Here is an 18609-nt window from a genome sequence, read left to right on the forward strand (position 1 = left end):
GATCAGTCCTGGGTCCTCTCCATTTTGCATCTACTTCTCAGAGGTTCAGGCTGACACGGAGGGACTCTGGCTGACCAAGTTCACAGATGACTGCAAGCTGGGAGCGATTAATAACTCTCCAAGTGATGTAGACATCCTACAGAAAGGCCCCACTGACACCAAAGACTGGTGTTGAAACCATGGCCTTAAGCTTAATGTCAAAAAATGTCATTGCGCCATTAGAAAAATCTCACTTCCCACTAATTACCACATCAGTTGGAGCCCACTGAACAGTGAAGGTATTATAAGAGATCTGGGGATAAAGGTTGTGACAGCAATCTCTCCTTCAACCACCACATTGCCACTGCCTATGTGGCACATCTCATTACCAAGGGATTTACATTCAGGAAGAAGGAGGTCATCCTCTCTCTCTGCTCTTCCCTCATCAGGACAGTCATAGAGTATAATGCCCCATTTGGCATGTACCTCACTAGACACAAACAACAGCTGGAAAGGCCACAAAAGTACCTCACAAAGGATCCTAGGCCTTAAACACATGTCCTACATCGACAGACTCAAAACAACTTCAGCTATTCTCTGTCTCATATCGTCTACTAAGAGGCGATCTCTGCTTGACTTACAAAGCCATGTCTGACCCAGCTCTGTTAGAAATGCTGCATCTAAATAAATCCCAATCCCTCCTCACCACACACTCCAGAGACCTCAACCTCATTACCACAATCAACAGAACATACTGGAGGGACAGGTTCACAACCCAGAGACCACCCATGCTCTGGAATAGACTTCCCAAACATGTCAAAGCAGAGCACCCCACTGGCCCTCTTCAAGAGAAATCTTGATGAGTGGATGGGAAATAGAAAGTTCTCCCCAGGGATCACTCTAGTGGCTCTACTTGATAGAGGCAATGGGAACGAACATCGGGCAGGATGATGCCAGGGCACTTCTATGGGCTAGGCTTGTAAAGGCTCCAGGGCCATTAGCCTAGTATGCACCTATGAATGAGTCAGATTGACTGCATGGGTTATTTAATCATCATGTTTATAGTTGGCTATGCTGTGACTGTTAAAAGTTTCTCATTGTTATGGACTCTTATATTTCAGTGCCTCGATTTTAGGGGGACAGGCAACTGTGGGGAACTGAAAGACTATACCTGGCAAGGTTTATCATCAGAAAATAACAGCACAGACACAGAACTACCTGTATGCTGGTTAAAGAAGACTAGTCTTGGTGTAAATAATTACTCATGGGTTTTGAGGGACATGAACGAAAATGGACATAGTGCTATATATGTGCTATTTTCTTTTACTGTGTACATATCTCTTAGATGTTTCTTCTCATGTCTGATTTTAACTAAAAGATTTGCTTAGACTTTCTGATTTTTGCAGGTAGATTTGCTGTTGTGGTAAGGCAGTTGCCAAAACAGAGGTATCAACAGCAGTGTCTCAAAAATGTAATGAGGAAAAAAGATAGTAATTAGGCTATTTGAAGTAGCTGTGCACTATGATTATTAGAGTGCAGGAGACACTTCTAGATTAAAATGATCATAAATCACTCTCTGAGGGTAACTGGGTAAGGTAGATAGTGTTCCTCTTTCAGGGAGCGTGGTACAGTGGCAGGAGCTGGCTCCTGTCATGAACATGTGAAGCTACAGCAGAGAAAACCTTGATTGATGAGAACATCTGCGATGCTGGACTTCAGGGTTTCCAAACTGGATTTATGATGACAGATTTCAGTATATACTTTCCATCAGAACTATAACAGAGTTTAGAGAGGTAATGAACAGCCTCACTGTTCAAGAAGGTGTAGCTATTCATAATGTGGAGTAAAATGTTGCATCACTACAAGTATCAAGTATGGAAGAGGTGAACCAGCAATGCCTGACTTGCCATATTATGGAAAGATGTAGGGCTTTATGCAAACATAATATGTCTGAGTATTTTTACTGGTTCTGCAGAACCATTTTCCACTTAATATAAAAGAAATGTAAGTCCGTTCTTGACTCAGCCAAGTATATATTCTATTTGTGAGCTTTACACATCAAATTTTGAAATAAGATTACAGTCCTTCGGAGTGTCGAGTGGAGCAAATAACTTTTACCAAGTGCAGCAGTGTTTGAAATGTGAAGCAATGTAAGGAAATGAAAAGCAGAGATAGATACATAAACACACTCTGCCAGTCTTTGGGGGAAAATGAAGTATTGAGGTAAAAATCAGAAAGCTGACTAGGGATACCTATTAAATGAGCAAAGCATGCAGTTTTAGACTAACGCTAATGGACAGAAGCCAGCAAATAACTTGGTTATCAAGATTGCTACACTGAGGCAACCCAAAACATGGAGGAGCGGATGGCTATTCAGCATTTCCTAACAATGGAAATAATTAAAATTGTATATAAAAACAAATCTGAGTAAAATAAAACAGGAAAGGATGTAAGCATGTCATATATAAATAACTAAATGAAAAAATAAGTGTGTGCGTATGTATGTATATATATATATATATATATATATATATATATATATATATATATATATATATATATATATATATATATATTTAGGGTCTATATTAGATGCACAAAAAGACATTAGCGAGAACGGTCACATGAGCGAATATGCAGGGAATTGAAACCATGATCATGGGGTCGTGTTACAGTGAGGAGTGGGATATTTGCCCTTTCCTCACTGTAGTGCAACCTTGGAGTTGCAAAATATATTTAGCGGGGTGTGTTTGGGGGGGTGCAGCCCCCCACAATAGCAATTTCAATTACCGGCACTTTTGCTCATGTGAGCATTCGTGGTAAAGTCTTTTCGATTTTATAATATAGACACATTTTATATATATAAATATATATATATATCTATATATCTATATATATATATATATATATATATATATATATATATATATATATATATATATATATATATATATATATATATGTGTGTGTGTGTGTGTGTGTATATATATATATATATAAATATATATATATATGTGTGTGTGTGTGTATATGTATATAATTTATATATATATATATATATATATATATATATATATATAATATAGATATATAATTTATTTATTTTACATTTGTTGACTGGGATAGTCCGACTGGATACATGTCCATTTTCAGCAGATGTCCGGGGAGGAAAGCTCCAACATGATAATACACATTGAACATTTAGCAAATGCTAGTTTCAAGCAGATTACAGTCATAAGCAATACCAACATTTAGCACATATAGTACTTATTATAAAACACTTTACAAAACATAACATTATTTTCAAAGTTAAACATACATAACATTACATTCAGGTTTAAGACACACTGAGCAGCAGTTATACAATTGACCCTTCCTGAAATGGAGGGGTAATAAAAAGTTTGAAGTAGTTGAAGGTAAGGCACCTAAGAAATAGAGAGGTCACTAGTCGGGGTTAGTGCAAGGACATAACCAATGAGTTTTGAAGTATTTCTTGCATTTGTTTTTGAACTGTTAATGAGGGTTCTAGGGTCAAGTCAGCTGGGAGTCTGTTCCATATTTTTCCAACAGAGTTGGCAGAGAGTCCCCAGCTAAGTAGTTGGATTTGTATGTTTGAACTAGAAGACTAGTGGATGATCACAGCTGCCAGGTGCTGGTGTAGGGGCTGATAACATTTTTTCATGCAGGTGTATTTTCTGGTTGGTAAAGGACTTTATGTGCCACTATTAGCTGGTTGAACTGCAGTACACTTGGCAGTTCAAACCATCCTAGGTGATTTAGGTTGTGACAGTGGTGTGCGGTAGGCTGTGCTAGTAGCAAATCTGGCAATGTGGTTATAGCAGGATGATAGTTTATTAAGATCTATTTTGTTTAAGTTCGAGAACAGAGGTGAGGCATAGAGAAGAGTTGATAGCAGATGGGAATGGGCAATTACAGTTCTAGCAAGTGGGGTAAGGAATGGTTTGATTCTGTAGAGAGAGATAAGTTTTTTATTAAGGGTTTTGATAGTTTGATTGATATGTGCATCAAACTTCAGATTATCAACTATGACACCCAGTAGTTTAGTTTGGGCTTATGGGGAGATGATAGTACCATTGTTAACAGTTAAGTAGAAGGCTAGCAGGGGGGTCTTGCATGTGGGGGAGAATAGGAGCAACTTAGTTTTGTTGGGGTTTAGGATTAGATGTTGATTGGAGAGCCATTTTTCCACTGTATTGAAGGTAATTTGGGTTAATGTGAATAAAGTAGCTGGTGAGGTGTCGGAACAAATCAAGATGGAGTCAGCCGAATATTGAATGCAGGTAGCATCTGGGATGACTGAATGAAGGTCGTTGATAAAGATGGAGAAAAGAAGGGGTCCTAGTATCCAGCCCTAGGGGACTCCTAATGTGATGGGTAGGTGAGATGATAGCTTGTCCTGCCATAGGACTGCCTGTTGCCTGCCCTGCAGGTAGGATTGAAACCACTGGAGTGCATGGTTGTTTAAGGAGAAGGCCTTCAAGGTATTTATAAGCATTTTGTGGTCAACCATGTCAAAAGCCTTGGATACATCTAGAAAGAGTGCTGAGGATAGTTTGTTATTATTGCAGTTGTGGTTACTGACGTTAGAGAAAGGAGGTGGACAGAAGTAGTTCTGTGGTGTGGCTTAAAGCCATGCTGAAAGCTGGACAACAGCTTGTTGTGAGTGAGGTAGTGCATGAGCTGTATGTGTACATGCTTCTCCATAATTTTAGCTAGAGGTGACAGAATAGCGATGGGTCTAAAGTTTGACAGTTCAGTGGAACTACCTCCTTTATGGAGAGGTATGACATGGGAGATTTTCCATATAGAGTGGGTACAGTAGCTTCAGATATAGCTTTGTTGATCAAGATAGAGATGGGGTAGGCAATGGTGTCAGCAGCCTTTTGCAGATAGTCTGCTGGGAGGAGGTCAGCAGCCGGGGTGGTGGGTCTTAGTTTCTTAAGTAGGGCATGAATAAGTTGAGTAGGAACAGGTTGGAAGGTAAAGTATGTTTGGGTACTGGGTGTGGCTACATTAGAATTAGAGCCATTAGGAGAGAGTTGGCTGGCTGGAGACTGGATCGTCTCTGTGAAGAAGCTGTTGAAGTTATTAGCTATGTCTACTGGGGATTTTTATATATATATAAAATATATTTTATATATATATATATATATATATATATATATATATATATATGCATATATGTATGTGTGTGTATATATATATATATATATATATATATATATATATATATATATATATATATATATATACGCACATACATACAAATGTTAACCATCAAAATATCGAAGGCAAAACAATTTTTACGTTTTTAAGCAAAAGACTGAATTACATTGTTGAAAGCAACATCTAGCCTAAATGTTGAACGTCAGAAACATAACAATCAACATACCAGACTTCCAGTGTCGAAAGTCCATATGTCCTTTTACATTTTAACAGGAGGGCAAGCCCTCCTGCACTCTGTATGTGGGGAGGACTCCCTGCAAATTATATATACCAACTCTGAGATCACACAACATGGAGGAAAAGGGTAAATTCTTTGATCCTCACTTTACCGTGATCTCCATTCACAATGCCTAACTCATAATAACAAATCCAGCTTTATTTTTGTTATAATGATTCCATATTATTCCAGTTCAGCATTATGAAACTTTGAAAACATGCTTTCAGCCACATGCTGTTCATAAAGGAGCCTTCAAAATGTTGATGGCTATATATATATATAAAACAATCACGTGAACGTATTAAATAAATGAGGTCATGTTATCAAATGGGCAGCATGCTGTCTACAAAGAAAGGAAGAGTCGACGGCTATAGAAAGCTAAAACTCTCTTTGCTTTTGCTGTTTGTAAGCCACTCGCAGACATCCTGCACAGCTATTCTCTTCTATGCACAGCAGCTGTAGAATGTTGTTGTTGTGTCTTTCGGCTTTTCCCGGTTAGGGGTCGCCACAGCGGAACTCCGGTCCGCTAATGATTGGCAGTAGATTTTTACATGCCGAGTTGCCAGCCCAGACGCACAACCTTCAATGAAGGTATGCCCATTCACGCATGTCTCCACACAGAAGGCACTCTAGCTGAGAATCGAACAGGACAACGTCTTACTGTGAGGTGACAATGCTACCACAGCACCACCACCGCAGTGCACAGCAGCTGTAGATTATTGTGTCAAATTCATCATTCTGGATTGTGGCTGTGTCACAGTCTCCATGACTACCTTACTCAGTAGCTTCAGTTTACCAACGTGTCACTCAAAATATTGATGCCCTGTGCCACTCTGCTATGCCCACTCCTGAAAAGTCTTTTCCTGCTTTACCTTTGTACACAATGGATTGCCATTTCTGTGGTAGGCCCGCATGAACACACCAGTTTTCTGCATGGCAAAATTTTCCTACCATTGCCTCTCCTCTGGCCAGTGGCAACTTATCTACACTTGTGTGTTGTACCCCTCAGTCCATGGTGCTTGTGTACATGACTGTCTGTGGATGCCCCATGTGACTGTACAATCCCACTTCCAGAAAATGCACACTTAGCATTTGTAATTTGCTGTATCCAAACCTTTCAAACTGCAAGTCACTGGACAAAGACTCTTGAAATGTGGGTACATTTGGCTAACAATATAGACACCTGGTTAGCATAACATTTGCATACATAGTATAACTCCTCCCATATTCAAAAGGGTCATAGGATATCACCAGTCAGAAACATTAGTGATACAAAATAGAAGCAGAATGATCATGTTTTATTGATCTCTGTGACTGAGTATTAAAAAATTAAACTAGATGCCCTGAATTCAATTTAAAACATGTCATGTAGGAATCTACCAGCTAGCTTTCCAGTAATGAAGTTGAGAGCTGTGGACTATACCTACCACTGAAACTTTATGTATTTGAGTACAACAGATAACCACCAACAGCACAACTGTCTGAAGAAATAAGTTACAAAATTCATCTGCCAAACAGTCTAAAATATGAAAATTGACAGCAACAACATGTCAGTAGATTAGTATTAGGCTGTCCTTGTGGGCCATTTTAAGCAAAATACAACTACACCATCTGAGCTGTGAAAAAATGTAATGCTTTAACAAACATAACATGCATTGTGGTATTTTAACATTAATGAAAAAAAAAACAACAGTCCCAAGTGTCAAACCCATGATCCTGAACACTATAGTCAGAAGAATGTACCACTACTCCATCTTAGCTGTAGGAAATAATGTTGTTTTTTCAAGGATATCATGCAATAGAGGCATACAACATTAGGGAGAAAGCTTTGTGGAACCACCCATGTGTTGTATGTATATATATATATATATATATGTACAATGTCTGGTGAAGCATATATATGAAAAAGTAGAGTCATACTATAGATATACATATATAAAAATATAAAGGAAGGAAATATACATAATATGTGTGTGTGTGTTTGTGTGTGTATATATATATATATATATATATATATGTGTGTGTGTGTATAACATGCAGTACAGTTATACCTCAGAACTATCCCTCTGAACCTGTTGATGTAAGAAACCTGTACAAAGGCTGTAAAAAGGGAGGGGGGGGGGGGTGAGCCGCATATAGGGACGTATTTCAAATATTGCTGTTACAAATAGACATTTGCTGCAGCAATAGGATGCATTTCAGCAGACAATTACTGAAGGATATGAGGATGGAAACTGAAATGTTATATCATTATTTACTGACATAAATCCAGACAAATACAAATAAATTGTGGAACTGAACAAAAGTATGGGCCAAACATCCGGAAATTCTGTGAAAATCCTGGCAGTGGAGAGGTATGCTCAGAAACCCTTAGTGCAATGAATCTGGACCAAGCCTGACAAAGTGGGGTGACAAAGGCCTGAAAATAGGGACATATCCAAAATACGTGAGTAGATAAGCTGAGAAAGTTGATGTAGTAACACCATATGTCCTAACATATATCGACTGAAATATCATAATTCTAGGACTCACTTGCTTCCAATTAGTTAGTGACCTCATTCCCCAAATTTTCTCACTGATGTGTCAGGAATACACAACAGTTATGGGGACCAGACCAAAGATATCGGCCAGACACCTGGACATCCTACAAATGTGGACATAACACAACAGTAGGCGAATCTACATTGAGCTATTGAGCAATGTCCAAACTACAATCATACTAACATTACACTACCCAAGTCCAGCTCCGGGGGTGTACACAAGCATTAGCAAATATAACCAGCACTACAGGGATGTAGCACTACTGGAAAACAGACACTGGTGTGAAAGTGCATAACCCCCCAAAATTGCACCACAGTCACAGTGACATAGCAGTAAGCAAACTGAACACTACAGTATGATGATTGTGTGAGCAACAAAATCCCTTTTGCCACTCACACATTACCCCTACATATACTGCCCCAAGTCACAGCATAGTGGGAATAGTGAGGTGTTATGGGACATGTCATGGTCTGCATGTCCAAACGTATACAGGCGATAGGGAACCAGAAACTGGAGCAGCATGCACAGTTAGATAGAAAAGGCCCATGACACTTGCATATACCCCCTCCCTACACAGCCCAAATAACATTCACATTATGGTGCTACACAATCCTGACATTCTTTTAACAATGGGCAGACATACACAGACCTCTCAAATGTATAGTTTCCTACAGAATGTATAGGGACAAGACTCTTAGATATGGCTGCTTCCTTGTTACATGTCTGGGGGTCTATGATATCACTGGGATGGTAGCAGGAGTGAATGCAATAAATAATACTACGTACCTCTTAGTCCATGACATCTGGACAAAGCCTGACATAATTGGGGGACAGAGGCCCAAACACAGGTGTATATTGGACATATTGCTTTGATAAATGTAGACAGTTGCTGGTGTTGCCAGCTTTGTTGTAACATATCTTTTTTGAGGGATACAAAGTCAGTAACACCAATGGATGTTAGCATTTACTGACTGCATTCCACAGAGTATCCTCCCGATTACCCAAGGGCAACAACTGTCTGGGGAACAGACCAAACATATGAGCCATGCATCTGGACAGGGTCTAGGCCTCTGGACAGTGCAGAGGTATGACCGCAGTGATGTAACAGAATGGCAATCCCCTGACAGCTGCCAAACATGTCACCCAGCACCTAATGAATCACAGTAAGACCAACATGCCACTCCCCCACATCACATCTGGGAAATTACCCATGTATATTCAAATATAGCATGCACTACAGGGATGGAACTGCAGTGAAAAGCAGAGAGTGGTGCAAAAATGTCCCCCCAAAAACATTTGCAACAAAGTCTCAGCAACATACCAGTACCCAAAATGAACTCTAGAGTAGAACGACTGTCTGAACAAACATATCCTGATTGGCAGTCACATACTACACCAACATATACTGGCCCAATTCACAGTGTACTGGGAATACTGAGGTGTTACAGGACATTTCTCAGTCAGCTCCAACAAGCATACAGACATGATAGATTGCAAGCAGCTGTAGCAGAATGCAGAGTCAGATAGGTAAAGGATGTATGGCACTCACATCTTCCACTCTCCTTACCCAGCCCAACAAACATCTACACACAACACTGCTATCCAGTCTTTCCAGTCTGTTCACATTGGCCAGTCAGACATAACTGTTATATGTACAGATGTCCACATATTTACCAGGGTGTGGAACCATAATCCTGGCCACCACTGCATACCATGGCCAGGAGTCTGCCAGGTCATTGGCATGATAACTGGAGTGCAGTTGGTAATTAATGATATACCATACCTCTGCACCTTGTAGTGCAGGACATCTGGACAACACATGATGTACTTGTGGGACAGGGGGCTGGAAAGAGGGACATATCACACATATTGGTGTTACAAACTGAAACAGTAGCTGGTGTTACACATGTTGTTGTAACAAAACATCCCTGAAGGATCTGATTTCTGGAACGCCAATGGATGTCAACAGTTACTGACTACAATGCTCCAATTATCCTACCAACCCTACAAAAACAGACATTGTTCGAGGAACAGACCAAGCATAACAGGCAAACATCTGGCCAGTCTGTGGAACATGTCAGTTGAGAGGTATGTCAGAGGCATATCACTGTCAGATGTCAAGTCACCCAGTAAATACATGCCCAGACAAACCCTGTCAATCTAGCAACCCTCCATGTGTATAACGACAATAATGACACACAATCTGTACCCAGTTCTGGAGCTTTGTACCCATGTAGTTGGCCTGTTTACACATGTCCTGTCCTGTGAGGTATTTCCACCTACTTTCTGTGAAGCTGTGGCCACCAGACCTCCATAATGTCCCCTGCACAGGCAGGGCCCACATGAAGGGTGTCCCATATGTTGAAACTAGCAGCAGTGTCCAGGCCCACACCACAATACTATGTGGGAACTTGCATAGCTTTGTCACCTCAGCAGTACCTGACAGGACAACATCAACCCCCTCAAGGTAGGCTGAACACCTGTGCTGGACAGCAGCAATACACAACTACCATCATAGGTGGAAATAATTGCAGGATGGGCCAAGAAGGAACAGATGCCTCATTGGAAGCCATGTCACCTGGTTCTGCACAAGCAAATAAGGTCACAGGTGATGCACCGTAAGGCTGTCTTTGAGTGCAAACTGGAGACATCCACCAGTGGATATAGGCAACCGGCTGCAGACAGGTGAAGTGTAAACATCACCCCCCTGTCCCCCCATAGGTACACATGTGCATGTAAAGCATGTGCCCCCTCCCCTCACAATCAGGAAGCAGCTCTATAATGCTCTTTCAAAGGCAACACACAGAGGTCTCCTAGGCTTGATACCATTCCTGGTTGCATCCAGCATAAACATAGGCATGGGCTCTCAGATGCATTCTGCAGGGTAGTCAACCACAGCCTGAGCACCGGTGTCATGCCATATGTACACATGACAGTTGATAGAAAACAGGTTATGCATTAGTATTAATGTTCAAAAGGATACAAGTCTGAAACTGAAATGTATGCCATGATGTCATGACAGCAGTTGTCAATGACGTGGCTGAAAACTGCAATACACTCCATTTAATATAGTAATATAATATTTATATCCAATAGGCAATAAATAAAAATATACAGGTCAAATCCCCAAATCAAGACAGTGTAGTGGTCAGAGTCCCAGGCTTGCATGCAGGTGTACACGGATCAAGTAATACAACAGGCAATCCAAATTTACATGGGAAAGCAGTGTTAAAAGTGCTATGTTCACATTAAAATATGTGGTAAGTTATTTTTGTCACCTAGGGTAGTGTAGCTGGTGTAAAATGGATGCGTGATTATAACGTGAAAACCTCCATGTATACACATGTCCCATACAGTATAGTTACACCCCTTGCTACTGTAATGAAAGCACATACAGCCATATCATGTAAGGGAAATCATATACACTTATTAAATTAAGTTATTAGTGTGGTATATTACGAGGATTATCTGTGGACAATGGTTAGCAATGCTCAGCCCTGCTTAGCAGGTTTAACAACACATTTCTGTTGTCCTCACCCATCTCTCTGGGGTTTCTGTGTCCAAATTTACCTCCATAGTCTGTACAAATGCACAGCTGTTGCTGTATAAGAAATGGGCAGCTATGGACCTTCTGTACACATGTCCTGCACATCTGTAGCTATCTTCCATATTATTTTTCCCTCTGCATGCCTCTTTTCCACCACTTTCCTATCACCCCTTTCTCTCTTCTTTTAAAGAATTAGTGCTGGTGTAAGAATGAGTAAGCGGTTGTAAGCAACAAAATGACCAGCCCTGCCAGGTCTTGAACCCAGGGCCCTGTAGACCATAGTCAGAGAAATGTACCACTACACCATTTGAGCTGTAGGTATTGCTGATGCATTTTCTAACATATGCTAACTCAACAGTAGGAAAAAGATTCAGTCAGGCCTCATATTTATACATTTACACTTGTTTACATGTATGGAACTGCTTTTATATATATATATATATATATATATATATATATATATATATACTCGTAACATGTAGTGGAGTTGTACCTTAGAACCATACCTACCAACCCCTTACTGCAAGAAATCTGGCCCAAGGCTCTCAGAAATACTCAGATCCCCACAGTGATTTACCAGGGATATGAAAATAATGCATCTGTGGAACAGACCAAAAAAAAGGGCCTCAATAAAATTTAGTATAACCATAATACCTGGGGGGAAAAAAAATAAACTGCCCAAAAATAAAATCATTTAAATTTGTGACACTAACATCTAAGCTATCCCCCATAACAGCACTAATATTATGCCAGTATTTCAGTGTCCATGGACACTGAAATAAAAACGACAATAAGAAAGCAATGCAGGGGGTGTGTTACAGGTTCTGTGACACACCATCTGCATTGCTAAAGTGCCATACAGCACTCATACCTCTCAACCTCTCAGCGCAAGAAACCTCGACAAAGCCAAAAATAATGGGGGGACAAAGGCCCCCAAACAGGGACACATTTTAAATATTGCTTTGATAAACCCTTAGAAAAGGGTTAGAATAAAAGGAGTTGTGTTAACATACATTTTCCAAAGGATATGAAGTTTGATACTCAAATATTGGTCATCATACCTCACAACCTCTTAAAGCAAAAAATCTGGACAAAGCCTAAAATGATGTGGGGACAGATTTTAAATATTGCTCTCACACACTTAGAAAGTTGATAGATAACAGGATATGTATTAGCAGGAGTTCCTGAAGGATAGAAGCCTGAAAGCCAAATCACTGCCAGTATTTCATGATTGCAGTCCAAAGCAGTTGGCAGAACACCACAATACATACCCATATAACGCAATAATATCATAATAATATATAACTTTTCTTACAGTAGGAATGTTTAAGTGTAGCTAAGTGGGCATGCACGTTATGGCTGTCCACATAGCATAGCTTAAATATCCCAGGCTGAGGTAGTGTAGTGGTTAGAGTCCTGGCTTTGCATGCAAGCATTCATGGTTTGAGTCCAAAGACAGGCAATTGATTTTCCTATGTGAAAGCAGTGTTAATTTTAGTAAACTTAAATTATGTAGCAACCTTTTTTGTCAATCAGGGTAGTGTAGCAGTTCCAAAAGTGAGATGTCAGTGTAGAAAAGATGTAAAACCCCCATATAAACACAAGTGCCCCATACAGTATAGTCACGCAAGAATATAATTTAATGAAAGCGCATAGGGGGATTCATGGATGGTAAACGTGAAATTATAATGTGTATATAAATATTATTTTATAATAAACATTTATAAGTATAATATGCTTAAACGTGCCGTCATCACTCTGAATCCATCAAACCTTGTTCTGCCAGCAACAAAATAGTCAGCCCTGCCAAGTCTCGAACCCAGGATGCTGTCCTCTACAATCACAGCAAAATACAACTACACCATCTGAGCTGTGAAAAAATGTAATGCTTTAACAAACATATCATGCATTCTGGTATTTTAACATTAATGAAAAAAAACAACAGTCCCAAGTGTCAAACTCATGATCCTGAACACTATAGTCAGAGGAATGTACCACTACACCATCTTAGCTGTAGGAAATAATGTTGTTTTTTCAAGCATATCATGCAATAGAGGCATACAACATTAGGGAGAAAGCTTTGTGGAACCACCCATGTGTTTTATATATATATATATATATATATATATATATATATATATATATATATATTTATATATAAAATGTCTGGTGAAGCATATATATGAAAAAGTAGAGTCATACTATAGATATACATATATAAAAATATAAAGGAAGGAAATATACATAATATGTATGTGTGTGTGTATATAACATGCAGTACAGTTATACCTCAGAACTATCCATCTGAACCTGTTGGTGCAAGAAACCTGTACAAAGGCTGTAAAAAGTGGGGGGGTGAGCCCATATAGGGACATATTTCAAATATTGTTGTTACAAATAAAGACATTTTCTGCAGCAACAGGATGCATTTCAGCAGACAATTACTGAAGGATATGAGGATGGAAACTGAAATGTTATGTCATTATTTACTGACATAAATCCAGACAAATACAAATAAATTGTGGAACTGAACAAAAATATGGGCCAAACATCCAGACATTCTGTGAAAATACTGGCAGTGGAGAGGTATACTCAGAAACCCTTAGTGCAATGAATCTAGACCAAGCCTGACAAAGTGGGGTGACAAAGGCCTGAAAATAGGGACATATCCAAAATACGTGAGTAGATAAGCTTAGAAAGTTGATGTAGTAACGCCATATGTCCTAACATATATCGACTGAAATATCATAATTCTAGGACTCAATTGCTTCCCATTAGTTAGTAACCTCATTCCCCAAATTATCTCACTGATGTGTCAGGAATACACAGCAGTTATGGGAACCAGACCAAAGATATCGGCCAGACAGCTGGACATCCTACAAATGTGGACATAACACAACAGTAGGGGAATCTACATTGAGCTATTGAGCAATATCCAAACTACAATCATACTAACATTACACTACCCAAGTCCAGCTCCGGGGGTGTACACAAGCATTAGCAAATATAACCAGCACTACAGGGATGTAGCACTACTGGAAAACAGACACTGGTGTGAAAGTGCATACCCCCCCAAAATTGCACCACAGTCACAGTGACATAGCAGTAAGCAAACTGAACACTACAGTATGATGATTGTGTGAGCAACAAAATCCCTTTTGCCACTCACACATTACCCCTACATATACTGCCCCAAGTCACAGCATAGTGGGAATCGTGAGGTGTTATGGGACATGTCACAGTCTGCATGTCCAAACATATACAGGCGATAGGGAACCAGAAACTGGAGCAGCATGCACAGTTAGATAGAAAAGGCCCATGACACTGGCATGTACCCCCTCCCTACACAGTCCAAATAACATTCACATTACAGTGCTACACAATCCTGACATTCTTTTAACAATGGGCAGACATACACAGACCTCTTAAATGTACAGTTTCCTACAGAATGTATAGGGACAGGACTCTTATCTATGGCCGCTTCTTTATTACATGTCTGGGGGTCTATGACATCACTGGGATGGTAGCAGGAGTGAATGCAATAAATAATACTATATACCTCTTAGTCCATGACATCTGGACAAAGCCTGACATAATTGGGGGACAGAGGCCCAAACACAGGTGTATATTGGACATATTGCTTTGATAAATGTAGACAGTTGCTGGTGTTGCCAGCTTTGTTGTAACGTATCTTTTTTGAGAGATACAAAGTCAGTAACACCAATGGATGTTAGCATTTACTGACTGCATTCCACAGAGTATCCTCCCGATTAGCCAGGGACAACAACTGCCTGGGGAACAGACCAAACATATGAGCCATGCATCTGGACAGGGTCTAGGTCTCTGGACAGTGCAGAGGTATGACCGCAGTGATGTAACAGAATGGCAATCCCCTGACAGCTGCCAAACATGTCACCCAGCACCTAATGAAGCATAGTAAGAGTAAGACCAACATGCCACTCCCCCACATCACATCTGGGAAATTACCCATGTATATTCAAATATAGCATGCACTACAGGGATGGAACTTTAGTGAAAAGCAGAGAGTGGTGCAAAAATGTCCCCCAAAAAACATTTGCAACAAAGTCTCAGCAACATACCAGTACCCAAAATGAACTCTAGAGTAGAACGACTGTCTGAACAAACATATCCTGATTGCCAGTCACATACTACACCAATATATACTGGCCCAATTCACAGTGTACTGGGAATACTGAGTTGTTACAGGACATTTCTCAGTAAGCTCCTACAAGCATACAGACATGATAGACTGCCAGCAGCTGTAGCAGAATGCAGAGTCAGATAGGTAAAGGATGTATGGCACTCACATGCTCCACTCTCCTTACCCAGCCCAACAAACATCTACACACAACACTGCTACCCAGACTTGACAGTCTGTTCACAATGGCCAGACAGACATAACTGTTATATGTACAGATGTCCACATATTTACCAGGGTGTGGAACCATAATCCTGGCCACCACTGCATACCATGGCCAGGAGTCTGCCAGGTCATTGGCATGATAACTGGAGTGCAGTTGGTAATTAATGATATACCATACCTCTGCACCTTGTAGTGCAGGACATCTGGACAACACATGATGTACTTGTGGGACAGGGGGCTGGAAAGAGGGACATATCACACATATTGGTGTTACAAACTGAAACAGTAGCTGGTGTTACGCATATTGTTGTAACATAACATCCCTGAAGGATCTGATTTCTGGAACGCCAATGGATGTCAACAGTTACTGACTACAATGCTCCAATTATCCTACCAACCCTAAAAAAACAGACATTGTTCAAGGAACAGACCAAGCATAACAGGCAAACATATAGCCAGTCTGTGGAACATGTCAATTGAGAGGTATGTCAGAGGCATATTACTGTCAGATGTCAAGTCACCCAGTAAATGCATGTCCAGACAAACCCTGTCAATCTAGAAACCCTCCATGTGTATAACAGCAATAATGACACACAATCTGTACCCAGTTCTGGAGCTTTGTCCCCCCATGTAGTTGGCCTGTTTCCACATGTCCTGTTCTGTGAGATATTTCCATCTACTTTCTGTGAAGCTGTAGCCACCAGACCTCCATAATGTCCCCTGCACTGGCAGGGCCCAGATGAAGGGTGTCCCATATGATGAAACTAGCAGCAGTGTCCAGGCCCACACCACAATACTATGTGGGCACCTGCATAGCTTTATTGCCTCAGCAGTACCCGACAGGACAACATCAACCCCCTCAAGGTAGGCTGAACACCTGTGCTGGACAGCAGCAATACACAAATACCATCATAGGTGGAAATAATTGCAGGTTGGGCCAAGAAGGAACAGATGCCTCATTGGACACCATGTCACCTGGTTCTGCACAAGCAAATAAGGTCACAGGTGATGCACCGTAAGGCTGTCATTGAGTGCAAACTGGAGACATCCTCCAAGGCCAATCACTAGGCCTTCCAGACAAGTGTCTGCATTTACAGAGGCAACACACACATACACACATGCCATGGATATAGGCAACTGGCTGCAGACAGGTGAAGTGTAAACATCACCCCTCCCCCATAGGTACACATGTGCATGTAGAGCATGTGCCCCCTCCCCTCACAATCAGGAAGCAGGTCTATAATGCTCTTTCAAAGGCAACACACAGAGGTGGTCTAGGCTTAATATCATTCCTGGCTGCATCCAACATAAACATAGGCTCTCGGATGCATTCTGCAGGGTAGTCAACCACAGCCTAAGCACCGGTGTCATGCCATCTGTACAGATAACAGTTGATAGAAAACAGGTTATGCATTAGTATTAATGTTCAAAAGGATACAAGTCTAAAACTGAAATGTATGCCATGATGTCATGACAGCAGATGTCAATGACGTGGCCGAAAACTGCAATACACTCAATTTAATATAGTAATATAATATTTATATCCAATAGGCAATAAATAAAAATATACAGGTCAAATCCCCAAACCAAGACAGTGTAGTGGTCAGAGTCCCAGGCTTGCATGCAGGTGTACACGGTTCAAGTAATACAACAGGCAATCCAAATTTACATGGGAAAGCAGTGTTAAAAGTGCTATGTTCACATTAAAATATGTGGTAAGTTATTTTTGTCACCTAGGGTAGTGTAGCTGGTGTAAAATGGATGTGTGATTATAACATGTGAAAACCTCCATCTATACACATGTCCCATACAGTATAGTTACACCCCTTGCTACTGTAATGAAAGCACATACAGCCATATCATGTAAGGGAAATCATATACACTTATTAAATTAAGTTATTAGTGTGGTATATTACGAGAATTATCTGTGGACAATGGTTAGCAATGCTCAGCCATGCTTAGCAGGTTTAACAACACATTTCTGTTGTCCTCACCCCTCTCTCTGGGGTCTGTGTGTCCAAATTTACCTCCATAGTCTGTACAAATGCACAGCTGTTGCTGTATAAGAAATGTGCAGCTATGGACCTTCTGTACACCTGTCCTGCACATCTGTAGCTATCTTCCATATTATTCTTCCCTCTGCATGCCTCTTTTTCACCACTTTCCTATCACCCCCTTCTTTTTTCTTTTAAAGAATTAGTGCTGGTGTAAGAATGAGTAAGCGGTTGTAAGCAACAAAATGACCAGCCCTGCCAGGTCTTGAACCCAGGGCCCTGTAGACCATAGTCAGAGAAATGTACCACTACACCATTTGAGCTGTAGGTATTGCTGATGCATTTTCCAACATATGCTCACTCAACAGTAGGAAAAAGATTCAGTAGATTCAGTCAGGCCTCATATTTATACATATACACTTGTATATATGTATGGAACTGCTTTTATCAATATGTATATATATATATATATATATATATATATATATATATATATATATATATATATGCTCGTAACGTAGTGGAGTCATACCTCAGAACCATACCTACCAACCCCTTACTGCAAGAAATCTGGCCCAAGGCTCTCAGAAATACTCAGATCCCACAGTGATTTACCAGGGATATGAAAATAATGCATCTGTGGAACAGACCAGAAATATGAGGAATAAACCTAGACATACTGCAACAATCCAGACAGTCC

The sequence above is a fragment of the Protopterus annectens genome, chromosome 16.part0 (assembly GCF_019279795.1).
Source record: "Protopterus annectens isolate FY-2018-M chromosome 16.part0, PAN1.0, whole genome shotgun sequence".
Lineage (NCBI taxonomy): Eukaryota > Metazoa > Chordata > Ceratodontiformes > Protopteridae > Protopterus > Protopterus annectens.